Source organism: Mirounga leonina, unplaced genomic scaffold (assembly GCF_011800145.1).
Source record: "Mirounga leonina isolate KUSES-001 unplaced genomic scaffold, KU_Mleo_1.0 Mir_127, whole genome shotgun sequence".
Classification (NCBI taxonomy): Eukaryota; Metazoa; Chordata; class Mammalia; order Carnivora; family Phocidae; genus Mirounga; species Mirounga leonina.
Genome location: NW_023270316.1, coordinates 17,544,110 through 17,565,555, shown reverse-complemented (window position 1 = coordinate 17,565,555; position 21,446 = coordinate 17,544,110). Strand labels below are relative to the sequence as shown.

The following is a 21,446-nucleotide window of genomic DNA, read 5'->3' as shown; positions in this document are numbered from 1 at the left end:
CTTTCTTTCTTTCTTTCTTTCTTTCTTTCTTTCTTTCTTTCTTTCTTTCTTTCTTTCTTTCACTGTGGTATAAAATCCATTAATTACTAGTATTTCTGTCTCTAAATGATAAAGTAACTATTGGAATTAAATGAGCAATTTTGGACCCATCAAAATTAAAGAATTTGTTAAAGTCCATATTTCTTGATGAAGTGATGTAACAAAATACTAAACTGACTTTCCATCTTCAGTAAATGCTTAATGTGTATGCTAAGGAAAGGAACTTTTAAAACTGAAACATAAATTTTAATTTTTTTTTTAAGAGATGTGGGGGGGCGGCGAGTAGGAGAAAAGGGAGAATCTTAAGCAGGCTCCACACTAGGTGTGGGGCCTGATGCGGGGCTTGATCCCACAACCCTGAGATCATGACCTGAGCCAAAATCAAAAGTCAGATGTTTAATCGACTAAGCCACCCAGGTGCCCCTTTAAATTTAATTTAATAAGATAATGTATGTGGTAGGTGTTCTTTAAGCAAACACAGTTGAAAGACTGAGCTATTTTTTAGTGGTATTTCAAATATGTCATTAAAATAATTCTACTTAATACAGTACACATATTTTATAAAATTTTTATGAAACAGGACTAGACTATTTCCTTGAAATATGTACTTGTTAGTAATTATGAAGCTTACAACTTGTACATTTTGTATGATAGAAGGTGAAAACCTAATGAAATAAATTTTAGTTTAAGTGGTATGTATTGAATTATTACTGTACCACTGTTAATTCTGCAAATTATTCTCTGCCAAGTATAGTTGCATATTCTTGAAAATAAGAAATTTAAGATGAAATGACACTTGAATTTTAGAATACCTAATAAAAGAACAAGAGTTCAAAATACTGTATTATTAATTGAAAATACATGTGATGCAGATTGGGCTATTTAACAGTTGAAATTTTACCTTTGTGGGTAATAGTTTAAAATTCTCAGCCCAAAGAGTCTTACTTTTATTTATTTATTTATTTATTTATTTATTTATTTATTTATTTATTTATTTATTTATTTATTTATTCATGAAAGTCAGAGAGAGAGAGAGAGGCAGAGGCAGAGGGAGAGAAGCAGGCTCCCCGCCTAGCAGGGAGCCCGATGCAGGACTCGATCCCGGGACCCTGGGATCATGACCTGAGCCGAAGGTAGACGCCACCTGACCATCTGAGCCACCCAGGCGCCCCAGTCTTACTTTAATAAATAATTTGCATGGAATCAGGATAGCAATTAGGATGGATCCTGAACTGGATCTATTAAAATAGCCTTCATCTTTTTTTTTTTTTAAAGATTTTATTTATTTGACAGAGAGAGACACAGCGAGAGAGGGAATGCAAGCAGGGGGAGTGGGAGAGGGAGAAGCAGGCTTCCCTGCAGAGCAAGGAGCCCAATGCGGGGCTCGATCCCAGGACCCCGGGATCATGACCTGAGCTGAAGGCAGACGCTTAACAACTGAGCCACCCCCAGGTGCCCCTAAAATAGCCTTCATCTTAAGATTAATCAAAATTGTAAATTGTCTGCAGCGAACAATGACCTCAAACATGAACATCCACAGAAAAAGAGATACTATGGCATATTGTTCAAGGTCTTACAATAAAATATTTTCTAAACATCAAGATTACAGATAATGGAAGAATTTTAATAAAATCAGCAACAAATATAATCAAACAAGTTACAAAAATACCTGAAAAAGAATAGTAACTGTCTTTAGGTGATTTAATATGGTACAAGAATATAACTAGCAGACAAGTAACCTACTGTTTAGCTGCTCTGCCCACTTCAGCCTTAGAATTCTGATCACAGTTCTCAGCTGGATTTCACCTTATTCAAATATTCCTCATAAGTGCATAAAAAAGGATTTTTTAAAACTTAGAATTTTATAAAGACAACAAAAAAAGTAATTAAAAAGTAAATCCATACCATGTGATAAGACTTAGTTGGTCACATTAAGCATTAAGAATTGATATTACAAATAATGTGTAGCAGTGTTCTAAAATTCGTATCTAGTCTCTAATCATTAGGGAACTAGAAGAACACTTAGCAACTTTAGAGAAGTAGATTAAGTGTAATAAAACACAGAATAAAATTTTAGAGGCAGTACAAAAATGGAGTACATATTTCCATCCAATTCTATTGGGTAGAATTCATTCCTGTGGCCTTAGTCTACATTTTTCCATGTGGTTGTCTGTGTACCCAGCAGGAAAAGGATTTGATAGATTAAAGGCAATAATTCTGCTGTTGAAGATTTATAGCTTGAACCAAATATGTGGGTCATGTTTTTTTCTCCTACTTATGCAGGAACTATGGTCACATTCTTTTATGGGTGAGTAAATGCTACCCATTCATTCTTTCTTAAGATTCACATATCCACACAATTCTTTGTGTCTTTCCTATTAATATCTTATTTCAGACCCTTACTCTTTCCAATCAAGATGGACAAATCATCCACATAAATGATGATCTTCCTCTGAGTGTCTTCCAGGATCTCCACATAAATTCCTGAGTGATCTTTTGAAAGGCACATGTGATCCTGTCACTTCCTGATGAAATCCTTCAATTGTTACCTTTTCCTATGGTAAAAGTACAAGCTGCTTTGCAGAGATTATAAATACCTAAATACTGAGCACATTCTGATAGAATGCTGCCATTATGATTGCAGAAAATTCTTCATTCTGGTTGTACCATGTCCTAGATGTTGGAACTTGGCAGATTTTTCTGAAGCCAAAGCTTATATTCTTACTCTACTCTCAGAAATTATAGATTCATATGAACAATCCACAGTCACATTGGGTCTTAATTTCAAAGAATCATACCTATTTGATAAAAACTTAACTTTAGTAATGATATTGTTGAAACAGAGGTTTTAGGTATTTGGAGCTAAATAAGAGGTGCTTTGGGGAGCCTGGGTGGCTCAGTCAGTTAAGCATCCAGCTCTTGATATCAGCTCAGGTCTTGATCTCAGGGTCTCGAGTTTAAGCCCCACGTTGGGCTCTATGTGGGTGTGGAGCCTATTTAAAGAAAAAACAATAATAAAAAATAGGTGCTTGGATATTAAATTAATCACTACTTTTTACAATACTCTATACTGGATTACATAAAATAAAAATGTGTTAATGTATTTTCATATTTTTATATGTGTGTGTATACACATCAGATACTATGATCACTCTTATTAGATCTTTCCCAAAATTAATGCCCCCTGTGTGTCCTCTACCTTGCTTAAATTAAAAACCATCTCCCAGTTTCCTCTGCTCCTTTTCCATTGCAGGATCTGATTGTCACTGTCATTAACAAAGGCTGCCCTTCTAGGACTGATGTCCACTCCTAGTGATCAGGTCAGGTGCCACCACTCCAGTTTCATGGCAGGGAGGATAGAGTGATTTTTCATGTATTATGTGGCTCTAAGGATAGGTAGAAACATGTTTATCATTCCCACAGCCCAAATGGGATCAGTTTGATATTTTTCATTTAAATGTAATGAAATTTGGGACATTGGCTAGTACAGTGACACTAAATTACCTGTCAACCTTTCCACCTTCCTAGATCCACTTTAGAAATTTTTATGTGGCTACTTCTTTCTCACTCTGGGACTGCCTTTATTAAAGGCAGATGGCTCATCCTCTATACCCATTGACTCCAGCCTCATATAAAACCACATCCCTGACTTCTCCAAGAGAAGAGAATGTTCCTTTTGCCCAGTTGCCTTTGTCCTCATCCGGTGCCTCAGAAATGACACAGTTCCCAACGTGATACTGCAAATGGCAATTTCTTTTGGAAGAAACTCCTATACACAAGGCTGTGGGTTAGTCCTTTGGCCTCATTAAGACACTCACACACACAATGCATACATTCATGTAGCATTCATTTATTCAATCAGTATGTATTATGTGCCAGTTATGAACCAGGCACTGGTAATAATCTAAATGAAGGGGGAACCTGGGTGGCTCAGTCGTTAAGCGTCTGCCTTCGGCTCGGGTCATGATCCCGGGGTCCTGGGATCGAGCCCCACATCGGGCTTCCTGCTCGGCGGGAAGCCTGCTTCTCCCTCTCCCACTCCCCCGGCTTGTGTTCCCTCTCTCGCTGTGTCTCTCTCTGTCAAATAAATAAAATCTTAAAAAAAATAATAATAATCTAAATGAAGAAAACAAATCTCTGCTTTTATTGAACTTATTTTCTAGAGGTAGGAGGTGACATTTAATAAAAATACTTAATGTAACACATCTGGGTATTGACAAGAGGGAATATGATGCAGGATAAATGGTTCGTGATTAATGGAACACAGTCACTAGTGTCAAAGCATACAATACCTAAATCTAGGTTACTGAGTCCCAAAGGAACAAAAACTCCACATGTGTGGACTCCAAATAGAGTTGTTACAGGCTTACTCCAATTCCTTCCATCATCTATCAGAGGAGCAAAAAAAAAAAAAAAAAAAAAAAGCTAGGGATCTAATCTCTCCCTTCTTCATTTTCTGTTCTCTGAATCTGGATTATCCAGGGTTTTGTAAAATTATGGAAATGACACAACTATATGAAAACTCACAGTTATGTTCATCGGGGTTCAGACCCAGACCCCTTCATTAGTCACTGATTACTACATTTTCAAGACTGGTTATTTAATATTGTTTCAATTTCCTTTGCATCCCAATAAACCAATTTATGTCTAAAATACCACATCCTTTATACAATGAAAGAACATATGACAAAGTTATAAATTATCAGAACAATGTGGGGTTTAGGTAGATGCTAATGCGCAAGTTAGTTAACCTGACACTTTCCTCTTTAGAATTAAATTATTCTGGGAAGTACTAGCATAACCCTTTCTACATGATATTCACATTTTATGACAAAATTGAAAATAATTATTACTACTTTATCAGAAAAGATATCTTCCTCACTATAAATGAAATTATTTTATCCACTCTTTATTAATATTTAATGTATCCTAAGAATTTATTTTAAATTTCACTGCAAAATCCAGTAGAGAAAAAAAAAGGATTTTAATATGCATGATTTTGCTTTAAAGATAACTATCTTATAAAATACATATGCTGAGATTATATATAAAATTTAAATGTCATTCTTACTTACCTTACTATATGCTCTAATACCTCTTATTTACCTCACTATATGCTCTAATACTATAGGTATGTAATACCATTGTGTTAATATCATAAGTTCATTTGTCTAAAATAAAATAGGTAATGATTTTATCTTGATATGTTATCAAATATCCTTTTAATACTTTGCTTTTTTTCTATATCTTCTCATTCTGTCTTCATTAGAATTTCCATCAAAACATATTTCTTTACACTAATTGAGTTATTTATTATGAGAAAATTTACTTACACGGTTACATCTCCACATGGAAAGAAAGAAATTAGCATGTTATGATGGAACCAGTCATCATCAATGGCTTTGAGTATTATTATAAACATTTGTTAGATATGAAGAGTATCTGAGTAGTAACTTTATTTATTTTTTTAAAATTTTATTTATTTGACAGAGAGAGACACAGCGAGAGAGGGAACACAAGCAGGGGGAGTAGGAGAGGGAGAAGTAGGCTCTCCTCTGAGCAGGGAGCCCAATGCGGGACTCGATCCCAGGACCCTGGGATCATGACCTGAGCCTAAGGCAGACGCTCAACGACTGAGCCACCCAGGTGCCCCCTGACTAGTAACTTTAAACAGCTGTCTTCTCAATTGTCTTAACATATGCTCAGTAGAAACACCAATTCTAGGGGATAGATACTTATTTCAAAAGATCTCATTGGTAGGCTCCCATCAGAAGAAATACATTCTGGTGTTGAAGCCAATACCTTATAAGAATAAAAAGATCAGATAGGGCAAAGTAGAATTAATGGAAAATTATGATAGGAAAGAGTGTGTTCTTTTTTCTTCCTCTTCCTCCTCCTTCCTCCTCCTCCTTTTTCTTTCTCCTTTCCTCTTCCCTTCCTCTTCTTTATTCCCTTTCCCCTCTTTCTCCTCCTTTACCCCCCACATATTTTTCATGGTGTTTGGAGAGTATATAAGATTGAAGTTGCTTATTTTATTAATAAAACCTTTACACACGAATTAGATTTGCAATTGTAAAACCAGGGTTGTTCATTTTCTTTGTAACAAACCTTTTCCCCCAGCACTACTTGAGCGCTGACACTAGGTGACAAGTCTGGCTTCCTTGAAATGCAGTTTTGTCCTATGTCACTTTCCTTCCTTCTCAAGCCTGGAATAACAGAGACTGAGAACAGCAACAAAAAGATTGGGAGAGGAGGAGTGGTGGCATGTGACCACTTCTTTGATGTGCATTCTGCCTCATAACAACAACTACTGACTGAGGCTGCATTTTTCATGCGTAACATCTATGTATGTTTCCTAACATTCTTCACTGGGAGATGGGATCATTATCAAATTGTACGGATAGAAAATGGGAAGCTTTGAGTAAGGTGAGAGAATTTCAGACCCTCTCCACCACAGAACTGTGGTTCAATTAGCTTTTAGTGATCATTTAATATATGGAAAATATAAGAATAGAATGTATTCCCTGCACCCAGAAGTTACAAATAGTAGAGGAAACAGAATACGAATTAGATATAAAGCAGTATATAATTACATTTCAAAACAAGTTGTACATTCCAGATGTGAAACAAGTCCTAAATGGTACAAAACAGAAAATAAATCTAAAAATATACAGTACAACAAACAATTGTTAGATATTGGTAGAATTCTAGTCAAAACTCATTAAATTGCAAAGATTAGAAGTCGAATTAGAGTAATTTTAAAGGGTTGCTATTGAATACTTCTGGGAAATCACATGAACTACTATGGCCAGGATTGTAGATGGACCTCATAGTGTCTCAAGCAGAGGAATGGGAAGATAATGAAAACTAGTGGCTACTCTCCTCATCATTCCTTTTTGGATCTTCATGTTTTTCATGTCTGAATTGTTGTTTTTCCTAACCAATCACTCTCTTCATCTATGTCCTCCTCTTTGCAAATAACTTAACTCTGTCCACTGCTTTGGTTTGCCATGATATGGTCTCAGGCCTGCATTTTTATATGTCTTTTCAAATGCCTACTCATAACTGATTCTGGTTTCTAAGTTTTTCAATGATATCTGAAGGACAAGAAATTGACTTTTTATTCACTGGCAAAGGGATTGCCTGGATTGGAGTGAGGACTTCACTTCTTCTCCAGCCAGGCACACATGGGTGGGGAGGATCCTCTGGCATGCATTGCGGCTGTAGAAAGGGCAGGTTCTGCAGAAAGGAATGTAGGAAGAGAGAGAAAGGAAGCCTGTCTCTGTCTTCAAGTTGCTTACCGATGTGTGAGGGAGAAATTCAGAGAGAGATGAAAACAATTTGTCAAGTACAATGAACTTACCAAGTGATATGTACTGTGCTGGGTTAGAAAGTGTGAGCACTCAATAGAAGAAAATTTAGTCAAACCATACTTCCTATATATCCTTTATTAATCATACATATGTACACACACACACACCCCCCACTCATCTATTATCCCAGAGAGCAACAACAACAAAAGCCTTGAAGAAAAGTGGGAGTGAACACATGAAGATAAATGGTAGTTTCTTTTGATAACATGATCATGAAAGACAAATAACTGTCCTTTCCAAATTTCACACTTAAATACCACTTTTCCTTGCACTTGTGTATTAGAGATACAACCTGTGAGCAAAGGTATGGAATTTGGAATTAATATAGCAAGAGTGAGGACAGTAGAAAGACTGACCTCACTAGAGTGGAATATTGATAATCATGGTGATTTTAGGGCGCCTGGGTGGCTCAGTTGGTTAAGCGACTGCCTTCGGCTCAGGTCATGATCCTGGAGTCTCTGGATCGAGTCCCGTATCCGGCTCTCTGCTCGGCAGAGAGCCTGCTTCTCCCTCTGACCCTCCCCCCTCTCATGTGCTCTCTCTCTCTCTCTAATTCTCTCTGTCTCAAATAAATAAATAAAATCTTTTAAAAAAAAGAATGATAATCATGGTGATTTTAAACAAAGTATGTATTAAGAGGCAAACATGGGAAAGAAAATTTGCAGAAATATGACAAGGAGCTGATATACTTAATAGGAAATTTCCAGAATGTTTTTTATGGACATTAGCTCACGAGGATCTTTGTCTTTTTTAAAAATTTTAATTCCTGTGTAGTTAATGTACATTGTTACATTAGTTTCAAGCGTACAATATAGTGATTCAACAATTGCGTACATCACCCAGTGCTTATCAGTACAAATGTACTTCTTAATCCCCATCACCTGATTTCACCCATCCCCCCCACCTACCTCCCCTCTGGTAAACATCAGTTTGTTCTCAATAGTTGAGTCTGTTTTTTGGTTTCTCTCTTTTTCCCTTTGCTCTTTTATTTTGTTTCTGAAATTCCACATATGAGTGACATACGGTATTTGTCTTTCTCTGACTGATTTTCTTCAGCATTATACCAGATATTTATAATTACTATATGGAAAAGGAACTAACATTAAAATGCACTGGGTTATCTTTGTACCAAATAAAGTTCAATAAGTTGATTTATGGTGCATTATCTCTGAATCTTTTATACACCAGTGTTTGTTATTATTCTCAGCAAGATAGCACAATATAGCATTTTTAAATCATTTGACCATAGTACCCAACTTTTTATGTCAGATACATCGCCAATGAGAATTTAATAGTTTTCATAAATGCCAAATATGTACACAGATATATAAATATATGAATTAAACATTATGTAACAATAAAAAGTAACCCAATGTTAACCCCACAACTAATAAAAAGAAAACAAATTTGAACAACACAATTTTTTAACCAAATTAACATACTTTTTTGTTGCAGACTATTTAGAGATCTCTCACACACCTGCTGGATCTGAAAGCGATCTAGTAATTCATACCAATAGCACTGAGAAAGGGCATACCATTTGATCTTGTAATTATATTCTAGGTGTCCAGCTTGAGGGAAGAACCAGAGAATAAAAGTTTATGAGCAAAGATTTTCATGTTAGCATTATTTATAATGACAAAAATTTGAAATAAGTGCTCTCAGGCAGAGAAATTATTAAATTATAGCGTATCTACAAATATAATATGGTGTAATCCCTAATATCCTGGTTTGGAAGAATATTTAATGAAGAAAGTTCCTTGGTATAAAGTTGATTAAAAAAAAAAGCCTGTGTGTGTGTGTGTGTGTATATATATATATAATTTCAAAATTTGGTATATTTTAATCACAGAAAAACACCTGCAATCAAACATACCAAATTTTAATATTTTTACCTTTTTATGCACGCTTATTTGTGTGTGCATGTGTATGTGTGTAATTCTTTTTAAGTTCTTATCTCTTGGCATTTTCCAAATCTACTTTGTGCATATTTATCAGAGAAAACATGTACCAAGGTATGTTACAGTTGTTAGCTTTGAAAAGATTTAGGTCTCCCTGTTTTTGACTTATAATTAAGGGTGTTCCAAGAACTATCACATTTAAAATTCCATCTCCAAAGCAGTAAGAAGAAAGGTATTCACTTACATTATGTTTTAGCAACTTGTGCACAATCCTTTAAATGCAAATAGCTGAATGCTTATTTCAAAGTTAAAAAATTAAGCCATTTTTCAAGTACTGATACACAGGAGTGTGTCGGCAAAGTATCTGCGGAAGAAAATTTATCATGCCAGGAAATAATTGAAATTGTGGTTGAAAGGTTCCTGAAAACAACCTTTTTAGCTGTGGCTTAAATAAATACTTTTCATTTCAAAGGCAGCTCTAACTGCACCATATATAGCTCAAGTGATCAGTAAAAGTAGACAACTGACTTCTTCAAGGAGTCTTGATTTTTATGTGATTTGATCAACTCACCGAGTATAAATTCTGCCAGAGCTAAACATATGCACCGGCTTATCTGAATTCTTGTATTCCAGGCATCTGGTAAAATATGTTCATGTCACTAGCTTCTTTCAAGTAGTGTTTATCATAATCTCCCTGATTGCCTAATATAAGTTTACAACCAGTCTCTTAGGTGTACTAGTGCATTACAGCTCTCCACAGATATCATAAACAGCGACATCTTTGGTAATGAATGTCAGAATCATGCCAGCCTATGAGTATATTATCCATCTCCATGCCTCATTGCAGACACACCAAGTGAGGAGTTCATTCCAAACTCTACAGTCAAACAAACCCTAATGTACAAAGTTTGCGTGTGTTGCAGAAGGAAGGCATTTGAGAAGTCCAGATGATTATGAAGACAAAATCTCTCTGATTTAAGACAACATTGTCTCAGTTGTTTATTTTCCTTAATTTGTCCCTTACTGTGGAAATATTTGAAAGCATAGGGTTTTGAGTCTGGAAGGGACCTTAAAGATGCTAGTCTGAACGTTTAAATTTTCAAATTGAGAGACTTACGATATTTGTCTAAAATTACACTGGCAGCTGGTGATGTATTTAGAAGTAGAACTAAAATATTTCGACTCCCAATCTGTTGCTAATTCCATTATACCAGGCTAACTAACCAAATAACTTATTTCCCAAATGAGTCTATTTAGAGCAACCACATTTCATAATATTTTAAAATGGATTATCTACTCTTCTCTCCAGCTTTTCCCTTCCCTCCCTCAGCTCCCCACTCCCCTTCCCTCCCTCAGCTCCCCACTCCCCTTCCCTCCCTCCTTCCCCTCCCTCCTTTTTCTTTATTTTCCTTCCTCCCTTCTTTCCTTTCATCCATCCCTCTCTTCCCTTTCTCTTATCTTCCTTCCTTCCTTCCTTCCTTCCTTCCACCTTCCCTCCCTCCCTTGGTTTCCTCTTGGGTAGCCTGTTTTACTCCCCTCTCTAAGCAATGCTGTTACCTCTCTGTATGCCCCTTACTTTCCATATGACATTTGTATGGCATCTTCTGTATTGCTTTCTCTTTCTATATTTGGAAGGATGCAGGTCAAAATTGGTTGTCATTTACTGTCTTTAATTCCCTAATTCATCTGTGTAAATTTAGTCTTTCATCAAAGGAGGAGAAAAGTAAAATTAAAATGTTTTTGAAAGATAGCTAATAGTAACACTCTTTGGTGAATTTTCTAGAGTATAGTTAGAAACATCTTTTCTCCCAGAGTGTATTTTTAAGGATGTAACAGCATCTATTTTAGATTAAATTGCATTGATGTTCATATTCATTATGTAATAGTTTATGAATTATTGGGGCCTTGTCTCACTCTAGAAACTGTAGAATAATGTTATGTTGGCATGCATTAAACAAAATAAACTCTCCAGCACGCTGATATCTATTAATCAATACAAATACCGAAAGCATCATCACTAATAATATGAAAGCTTAGCTGAAGAAAACCGTTTTAGGCAAAAGTGTGAGGTAGCTGTTTTCTCTTCTTTTAACACACACAGAAAAACAGTTGTTGAGTATCTCCCTAACTGTATGAGGTATGTGTTAGAATGTAGGATGAATACAAAAATGACTAAGATAAGAGTGGTTATGTAAATAAGTATAATCAGGAATTGTGAATTAAAGTGTAACTTGTTTTACAAAAGAAATATTACTGTTTGTTGATGGGCTGTGAAAATACAGGTTACTCTATCGTTGATATTTAGTAATGCTATGTAAAATTGCATTTAAAGTTGATATAATTTATATCTATGAAATTAGACCCATTTGCAAATATTTGGGGTACTTATTTAGTTGATTTTATTAGCCTGTTTTTGGAATGGCCAGACCATTTGCAATTTGGCCAATTCAGAAGTAGTAGATTTGATTGATGAGGGGGGTAAAAAGGAGGGATGTTTGGTGGAAGATAAGACCTTTTATTTAAAGACTATAATGGAGTGATTACTTGTGTCCAGTTAGATTAAGCATAGTAGGTAGCTGACGGGGAATTCCAGCTCATGAAGCTCTCTTCAGACATCATTAGACCAGATAAGCTGGCTTTAAAATATAAAGGTGGAGACTTGCACAAACACTCATGAAAACTTTTGAATCCTGTATTAGAAATAGATGAAGAGGGGCGCCTGGGTTAGCTCAGTTAAGTGTCTGACTCTTGATTTGGGCTCAGGTTATGATCTCAGGGTCCTGAGACCAAGCCCCGTGGCCAAGGGGATGGGGGGTGTTCCTGCTAATCAGGGAGTCTGCTTGAGATTCTCTCCCTCTCACTCTGCACCTCCCCCTGCACACTATTTGTGCTACCTCTCTCTCTCCCTCTCCTTCCCTCTCTCCTTCTCTCTCTCTCTCTCAAATAAAGAAAAAAGAAATAGTAGATGGAGATTCAAATAAATTAGGACCTACACTTATGGTGATTTATGGCATTACTAAAATAATATTTATGAAGATTATAGGATACTATAAAGAAATCCTGAGGTCATAACATTGAATAAAAAATAAAACATGATAAAAATCTGTTAGTGACCACAAGTATATATTTTAAATGTTTCTTAAATGCCTAGAAGATGGTACAGGAAAATGCAGATGTTGAATCCTTAATGAGTTACCATGGTGTTTGGCAGGGTAGGCCATAATGGATTGTTTTGTATCTGTATATTACTTTCAAGTATTTTTGAAATAGTATGTAGCAAATATATTATTTTTATGGAGAAAATAATTTAAAAGCCCAAATTTAGGTGGAATAAAAAGATACAATTCAAGAAACAAAATCATCGATGTATTACACGAATATAAAGTTAATACATTGGTTATTTGAATATTCTTTTTTGGTGGTATGCCTGTTAAATTCATTTTGCTCAACTTTATTGGAGTTTCTACTTTTTTCTTATTTTAGGTATGAATTATATTGTTAATATTTCCTAATGGTGTCTTTTCATGAACAGAAGTTCTTAATTTTAATGAGGTTTAATTCATCATACTTTTCCTTTATGGGTAGTGTTTTTGAAAAATGTCATTGGCCCATCCCAAGATCATGAATATATTCTATGCTTTTTTTTCTAGGTTTCTTTGTATTACATATATTTGCCTATAAATCTGTACATAATTCATTTCTGTGTCCTATAAATAAGAGATCAAGGTTTATTTTATATTTTTAACCTCATCCAATTGGTCCAATCCCATTTATCATATACACATTATTTTGTCACTATTTCAGTGGCATATTTACTTCTAATAAATGATTAAGTATTTGCGGGTCAGTCTCTGCACTGTATTCTGTTCCACTGACTTATTTCTCTAATCTTACACCAAAAACATGTCGCTTGACTACTGTTAAATAAATAATAAATCTTTATATCAGATGTATAAGTTCTCCAACTTTATTATATTTAGTAAAGATTGTCTTCACAGTACTTAATTCTTTGCATTTCATAAATGATAGAATTAATTCATTTAATTTTCATAACAAAAATTAATACACAAGGAAAAACACCTGCTCTGATTTTGAATGGGATTGCATTAACTCTGTAGATCAATGTAGTAAGAACTAACCTGACAGTATTGAGTATTCCAATTCATGAACAAATCATCTGTCCATTTCTTTAGGTTCTTCTCTATTTCTCTCAGAGGGTTTGATATTTCCATCCTTGCATGTTATATTTCAATCAAAAGGAGAAAAATAAATAAATGGCATAATATGTACTTATTACATAATATTGGCTAATAAGCATAAATGTTTATTGAGCATTTACAGTGTGTCTGACCCTGTATTTTTGTTCACTTTGTTCATCCTTTCATCTTCACCACAATCTTAGGAGTAAATGCCTTGATCATTGATCATTCCCATTAAACTGACGTCAGTCTGAGGTTAAATTGTATGATCTATGGGTATTGATCACAGAGCTGGTGTGATAGTAACAAGACCAAATCCAGACCTGCCTAAGTCCATGGTTTTAAAATCTACACCATAGTTTCCAGTAGACTCAACATCTGTACTTTTTTAGTGTGCACTACAACAATGGGTGGATTTTTAGATTTATATTACCTGTGTTTATTGCTAATTCCATTTATAAAAATTAATAAGCTTTCACATAAAAACATTTTTAGAGTATGATGTGGTAGGGAATGTCAATTTAAGTATAAAGTGTTCTAGCTCTGCCTTGCTCAGTTACCAAATATCTGAATGAGCATTTGAATTTATATATATATTTTTTTCTCCCTGGGTTCTTAGTGTGTAACATTGGAATAGTAATTCTTAAGCTACTTTCATCAGCAACTGTTGAGACTATTAAATTATGTGTTTAAAGTGAAAATACTTTAATAGCTTTTTAGAAGATACGTTATTGCTTTGAAAGCCTACTTGTTTAATACATGTTACAAATATATTTAGAGTATATAAAGTGATTTTTTGCCCCAGATTTATACCTCTTTCATCAATTTATTCTTGCTAATTGTGTAGAAGAAAAAAAATCTGCTATCTTTATGTTTCCCATTAAATAGATAGACCATATATCCTGGTTTGTGTTGGACAGTCCAGGTTAATTCTTATTTCCCCAGTATAATGATTAAAAGAACCTCCTATAACTCTCATCAGGAAAAGGGTAAAAAATTTATATGGACATCTTAGTATCAGGTGATAGTTTGCCTTTTAATTTTTTTGACTAAACTAAAATTTATTTAAATTTGCCTTTTTCAGTGTATTTTACTTGAACAACCTCCAAAGAGATGCTAAGACTGCTTCCATCTATTTTTTAATTGGCTTAACACTCTCCAGTGTTTTGTTTTGTTTTTTTAAGATTTTATTTATTTTAGAGCATATGAGAGCAAGCAGGCCTGTGAGCATGAGTGGGAGGAGGGGCGAGGGGGGAGAGGGAGGACTCAGAGCTAAGCCAGGAGCCCCAGGCCAGACCTTGACCTAGGGGCTTGGGGGGTGGGATGGGGTTTGCAGCTCAGTCTGAGGACCCTGAGATCCTCACTCGAGTGAAACTAGGAATAGTATGCCTAAAGGGTTGAGCCACCAGGCACCCCACCCCAGTGTTCTCTTTCAAACAAATTGCAATTTACTTTGCAGCATAAAAATACAGCTCATATGTGTATTTAAAGCCCTAGATATATCAGTTCCTATATCCACATGAAGATATGAGCTATTCTTAGGTTGCTGAGTGTTTTGTTTTGCTTTTTTTTTTTTAACCTAGATTGCCAAACTTAAATTTCAAAATGTCACACAGAAGTACTTTTGATGTAGTGAACATGTATTGAAGTAGAGATGAGCAAGTTACTTGGCCATACTGACTAATGCCAACCATCAGTTACACCCAGCTGGATTGGAAGAAAGGTACACTAGGTTTACCTCAGTTTTTCAGAATGTTGGGTTCCCTTGGTAGCCTTGCTTAGTATTCCCATAACTACATGTCCTTGTTGTGGCGTTAAAGAGTAAGCAGGTGTTTGCAAGGAACTAAAACCTGGGAACAAACTCAGTTTCTACAGCCACAGGGACTCTTGGGAAACACACTGACATTTCATAAAAGAGTGTTTTCTTAACATTTTTAAAACTAAAGACCCATTTCTGTGGTTGTCTCATAAAGAGCTTATCAGTGCTCAAGGAATATTTAAATTTACCCTCTTACCAGAATAGAACAGCGGGAAATATCTATATGACAATTTCCTAAGTGATAGAATTTGGGCTTTATTGTTGTTGATTTTTTAATCTCCTGTTCTTGTTTTTGTTTTTTTTTTTTTCTCAGCTTGTATCCATCTTACATCCTAAAGGGGTTTGGTTTGGTTTGGTTTGGTTTGGTGACCTATGTGTTGAATAATGAATGAGCTATTTGGTCCTCCCTTCTGTTTGGTTCTATTGAAGCAGTTCCTCACAAATTTTATGTTTTCCTAGTACTGAAGCAGAATTTACTTTTTTAATCCTTTTTAAAAATTAATTAATGAACTTTTAGGAGGAAGGTTACATTAATTGTGTGAACTGAAATCACTAACTTGAAGGAAATTTCATTTCCCTATCATTCAAACATTTTTTAAAAATTTGTTTTAGGATTATCCGATCATGAAATTTTTTTCATTATGTAAATGGAGAGGTAAAACAATGTAATTTCTCATTGAGAGTCTAGAAATTTCTCATTTCAAAGATAATCTAGCCTGATGATCCTAGGTGTATTTACATCCAGGGAGACATAAATTGATTTTGGTGTTTTTTTTTTTTTTAATGAGAAAATAAGAAAGCATTTAGATTGAGAGGAAAATGTTAGTGTGAATAAAAATGAGTTGTGATTTCTCAAGGAAAAAAGAGGAGAGGTAGATGGCCTAAGATAATATTAAGCATAAAATGGAATCAGTCAAAGAAAGTATTATTTCTAAGTGCTTTAGAGGGAAATTTAACTTTGAGGAAAGATTTTTGTGTGTTTGTTTGAATGACATTACTCAAAATTGTCTGCTATTTGGAAAGTGACCTGATAATAAGTCCTGCATGTCAATGCTGACACTTGGGGAATTTTTACCTGCTTATTCTCAGCTGTCTTAGTCACTGGAAGCAGATGTGGAAGGAAGACCAGTCTCCTTCAGTGACTCGTGACTCAGTGACTCGTGACTCAGTGACTCAGTGACTACTTCTTCAGTGTAAGAATTCTGTTCTTACACATGTGAACTTGCCAACCCTCTGACTGGATAAATTAATCATGTTCTGATACGGCAGCCCCAGAAAGCCAACCTTTGAACGTCTATTCTTTTCTATAATCGATACAGCAATTTAGCATTTAAACCTGCCTCCAGGCTACAGGGCATAAAAGTCATTGTGAAAATCTTTATATTCTATTTATAATTCTTTGTTGATAATGTGAAATGATTTTCTGTTTAAAAAATACAAAAAAACAAATTATTGTTATTGCAATTATTTTCTTCATACTGAACATAAAAAATTGACTATAATCCACTTAAATAATAATTTATAATTATTAAAATGACAATGTCGTTGTTTTGTTTTTAAAGATTTTTTTATTGATTTATTTGACAGAGAGAGACACAGGGAGAGGGAACACAAGCAGGGGAGTAGAAGAGGAAGAAGCAGGCTTCCCGCAGAGCAGGGAGGCCGATGCGAGGCTCGATCCCAGGACCCTGGGATCATGACCTGAGCCGAAGGCAGACGCTTAATGACTGAGCCACCCAGGCGCCCCGAAAATGTCGTTTTTTAAATCAAATACTAAAAGCAAATACACCAAGCAAGAACTATAGAATCAGAGCTATCAAAGTGACTTGAATGATTTAATATACTGGGACATTCTGCTACAATTAAGATATATAAATTATATAAATATATATAGTATATCATATATATATTTATAAAAGTTATATATAAATGTATGACATATTCATTTTAAGCTCTGCCAAATAGTATTGTATATTTTATTGAAAGAAAATCTCCAAGCCTTCCTCTTTTGTTTGTCAAATTTCACCAACAAAAGTTCTTAAAATTAAAAACAAATACAATGTTTAGAAATACTTATTATGTGTAAGATTTATCATGCTTTAAGGCAAATATATACAAACTTCCCTGTGGAAAGGGGTGATCAGTCACAGCTTTCTTAAAAAAAAAAAATACAAAAGATCCTCAGTTTTCCTTTTCACATGGCATGATCTCTATACCTTATATTATTTCCATTTTTCTAGGAATTATTATTTCTTGGTTTTATTTCTTTGTATATTTTATCAATATAGAATCATTTTTTTTCAAATTACAAAGTGCTATGAGGGCAGTCACAACATAATAAATGAAATTTAGAAATAAGCATTTACAGTAGATAATTGCACTACTAGGTATTTACCCAAAGAATACAAAAATACTAATTCAAAGGAATACATGAGCCCCAATGTTTGTAGCAGTATTATTATACTAATCAAACTACAAAAATAGCCCAAGTGTCCATTGTCTGATAAATGAATATAGAAGATGTGGTATATATGTGTACACACACACACAGGAATATTACTCAGCCATAAAAAAAAAATAATGAAATCTTGCCATCTGCAACTATGCAGACAGAGCTAAAGAGTGTTCTGCTAGGCAAAGTAAGTCAGTTAGAAAAAAAAATACCACATGATTTCACTCATGTGGAATTTAAGAAACCAAACAGACAAACAAAGGGGAAAAAACAAGAGACAGGCAAGGCAAAAAAACAAAAACAAAAACAAAAAACAGACTCTTAACCATAGAGAACAAACTCATGTTTACCAGAAAGGAGGGGGGGGGATGGGTGAAATAGGTGATGGGGATTAGAGAGGGCACTAGTCCTAATGAGCACCAGGTGATGTATGGAAGTAGGAATCACTGTATTGTATACCTGAAGCTAATATTAAACTGTATGTTAACTAACTGAAATTTAAATACAAACAATAAAATAAAATAGATAATAAAATATGCATCCAAAGAGCAGTCTTAAACTAATGCTCACTATTTTTCTTACTGTATCTAAAATGATAGTGAAAAAAATGTCATTTCAAAATGGAAAAAAAAAACAACCAACAACAGTAAAACTGCCTTACCAGGTGGTAAAATAAATGAATTGGTAACTAACGGGACCTCTCTAAATTATGAGTTTTATTGAGTAAGGCCAATACTACAAGATATGAGCACTATGCTTGTTTCCCACTCAACATGTCAGGTCAATAAAAATAGTACATAAAACTAGAACTACTGTATTATAGCTCATTTCTATGTGGTTTAGTTACTTATCATGCTAACAAGAGTCAGAAAATTTACTTTTCTGACAATGTAGGTTATGAATGATCTTTATTTCTTGAGGAAGTCCTGCTTAAAAGAATTCTCTCTGACTAAAATTAAAAATTCTCATTGAAGAAAAGCTAATTGGAGTCCACCTCTTCACAAGCTGTTCTCTCTATGGGTTTGAAGGCGGAGTTCAGCTCTGTTCAGAGACCTTGAACCAAAGCCAAATCAATTTAGAGTTTATCTGTATTGTTCACTACATCTCATGCCACTTTCTGGAATTGAAATGACTTTATGTTTGTATGGACTGCCATCATGCATTAGTATATATGGATCTTGAATTATGAGCAAATGCGAACAATGTCCCTTCCCAACGAACGACTCTTAGCTAGAACTTATTGCTCATTAGCAGTCAAGGATAAAATTAAATCTCTTACAGGATGAAGTATCTTCCATTTTACATTCTCAAGTAGTTTGCCTTTTGCTTATTTTGATTTTCTGATTTAAAGTGATAAAATAATTCTTTGCTGAATAAGTTCTTTGGGCAACATGGTAGGGGGTGAGAAGGGGCAGTTTTTTTGATTTTGGTTTTGTTTGTTTTTTACCAAAATAATTTTTTATATGTTTTGGTTGTTGAAGAGTTGATACAGATATTTTTCTGTAACATCAAGTATCACTGACAACTACAATGCAATTATACTAAATATTCTCCTTGTTCTTTAAGCCAGAAATATCTGTTATTTGAAGGAAAAAAGGAAAGTGTTTTTATTTAGTGTTTTGATTTTCAGCAGTTTAAATCTAGAGGTTGTGATATTTCTTATCTTTACCTGTAATTAGTTTCCAGTTATTTTACATATTATTTGAATAGGTATATATGTCCATTTATGTTATTTTATTCCAATAATAGAATTATTGTTTAAAAAATATAAAAATCTTACCAGTGTACATTACTAATATATTCTAAGAAGTAGAAAACATTATTATCCAAGTATTCAACCTGTTACTACCTATTAAACTATTCCAAAGGATTGAGTTCTTCAACCCCAAAGAAATATATTTTCTCTATTCAGTATATATGTCTCTGGTGATACTTCTGTCATTCTTTTTTTTTTTAAGATTTTTTATTTATTTATTTGACAGAGAGAGACCTAGCGAGAGCAGAAACACAAGCAGGGGGAGTGGGAGAGGGAGAAGCAGGCTTCCTGCTGAGCAGGGAGCCCGATGTGGGACTCGATCCCAGGACCCTGGGATCATGACCTGAGCCGAAGGCAGACGCTTAACGACTGAGAACCCAGGCGCCCCTGTCATTCTTTTTTTTTAAAGATTTTATTTCGTTATTTGACACACAAAGAGAGTCAGCAAGAGAGGCAACACAAGAAGGGGGAGTTGGGAGACAGAGAAGCAGGCTTCCTGCTGAGCAGGGAGCCTAATGCAGGGCTGGATCCCAGAACTCTGGGATCATGACCTGAGCCGAAGGCAGACACTTAATGACTGAGCCACCCAGGTGCCTCACTTCTGTCATTCTTAAAAGTAGAAATATCTGGGCGCCTGGGTGGCTCAGTTGGTTAAGCGACTGCCTTCGGCTCAGGTCATTATCCCGGAGTCCTGGGATCGAGTCCCACATCAGGCTCCCGGCTCAGCGGGGAGCCTGCTTCTCCCTCTGACCCTATCCCCTCTCATGCTGTTTCTCTCTCTCTCTCTCTCAAATAAATAAATAAATAAAATCTTTAAAAAAAAAGTAGAAATATCTATAAAGTTTATGGCATATATGGAGCCAAAACTGTACTATAAATTAATTTTGCCAAATTACAGCAATAACTGATGTCAAAAGCATCCTCTTTTGTTAGGATCCAGAGGCCAAAAGTAAAGAAGTGTATGTCAAGTAGCACGTTCCAAGGGCAGATGCAATACTGTTTATAGAGACTTGTAAAGTGGGTTGTTAAAAACTTGTTTGGGATCTGTATCTTGATTGGGATTTAGGTCATACAGTGTATGCATTTGTCAAAACTCAATAAATGCACACTTAAGATTTATGCATTTCATTTTATGTAAAAACAACTTGCTTTCTGGCACTTAGAAAGAAAATATCAATAAGTATATATCATTATCAACAGCAGCAACATCAAGAGCGTGATCATTATCCTGGCAATATTTTAGTCAGTGAGAGAGGAAAAACACACATGCTCCTGTTTTTTCCTTTCTTTTGTTTTTGTTTTTGAGATCAACTAAATAAAGTCAGGTGATTAATGTCTTTACAGATGTTACAGATCTACTCTTGGAAAATGATGAAATAGTGCTTTAGCTCTAAGTTGAACACAGTATGTCCAAAAAATGATACCGATATTGCATTTTATATTTTGTGTTATTAGTATTATATTCATCTTCATGTTCCCAGGACCAGACATTCAACAAAGAAAGAAAAAAAATGAACACTGATTGTAGGATTCTTTGCATTCTCAAACAAAAAGAATTTCACTGCATTCTGAATCAGAGTTAATGGACTGAAGTACACAAAATAGCCCCATATATGGTAGATTAAAAGTTGTGTGTCCCTTTCTCATCCAAACTATGGTAATAATCCCAAAACACTGGTAATACAAACACATTAAAAAAAAAAAACTAAATAAAAATTGAGCTCTCAAAGCCTTCTAAGTTCTTAAAAGTCAGAATTAGATTAAATTGAAACTTCAAAAAGACAAGACCTTCTTGAATAAAGACAAAACTTGAGGTGATTATGCACCAAGACATTTTTCCAAAGTCATTTTCTTTTCAAGAACAGAGCTGCCATATTTACTATCACATAGGAACACAACTTCAACGA

At 34.8% G+C, this 21,446-nt stretch overlaps 1 protein-coding gene across 3 annotated transcripts in view; it reads left to right on the top strand.

Annotated features, from left to right (window-relative positions):
• Positions 1-21,446, top strand: part of LOC118009305 (glypican-5-like) — a 693,283-nt gene that overhangs the window by 351,872 nt on the left and 319,965 nt on the right. The gene's annotated exons all lie outside the window — the stretch shown is intronic.